At 43.5% G+C, this 699-nt stretch overlaps 1 protein-coding gene across 5 annotated transcripts in view; it reads right to left on the bottom strand.

Moving 5' to 3' along the window:
* Positions 1–699, bottom strand: part of ano2b (anoctamin 2b) — a 106,172-nt gene that overhangs the window by 31,234 nt on the left and 74,239 nt on the right. The window lies entirely within an intron of this gene.

The following is a 699-nucleotide window of genomic DNA, read 5'->3' as shown; positions in this document are numbered from 1 at the left end:
CTGAACAAGAAGTTACAAGGCCAGGGGCAGCTTGTCAGTGTTGCCTATGACAATGTGAGGGCATTCTCCACAAAACTTGAGTTATGGAAAGCCCAGCTCTCAGACAAATCTCTGCCATTTCCCAGCATGCAAGGCACTCATGGATGTGGGCACACCATTCAGTGGTGTGAAGTATGCTGATGCCATTATGAAGCTACAGGACTAATTTGATTGCAAGTTTGCTTACTTCAAGTCACACAGAGTCACTTTTCAAATTTTTGCTGACCCCTTTTCCTTTGATGTGCAAGATGCTCCTCCTGTACTTCAAATGGAGCTCATTGACCTGCAGCGCAATTCTGACTTAAAGTCAAGTTCAGGGAGGTGAGTGGAAATGCAGACAAGCTTGGACAATTTTTGAGAGAATTGCCACCCACCTTCCCTGAGCTCTGATGTTCAAGCGGATCATATGCCCGTTTGACTTTCGTTGGAGACTTTTTGTGTAACCATGCTGCTTGACAATTGTTTCCTCTCTGACAATGAAAATTACAACCTTTGGTGTGGGAGACCCGGGTTCAATTCCCACTGTGATACATGTGTCCCTGAGCAAGACACTTAACCCGTAGTTGCTCCAGAGGCATGCAACCTCTGACATATCTAGCAATTGTAAGTCGCTTTGGATAATAGTAATAATATGATTCTTTCATATACATATATATATAT

Source organism: Etheostoma spectabile, chromosome 23, assembly GCF_008692095.1.
Source record: "Etheostoma spectabile isolate EspeVRDwgs_2016 chromosome 23, UIUC_Espe_1.0, whole genome shotgun sequence".
In the NCBI taxonomy this organism is placed as follows: domain Eukaryota; kingdom Metazoa; phylum Chordata; class Actinopteri; order Perciformes; family Percidae; genus Etheostoma; species Etheostoma spectabile.
Note: the sequence above shows the minus strand (reverse complement) of the source record. Positions and strands in the feature narration are given on the sequence as shown.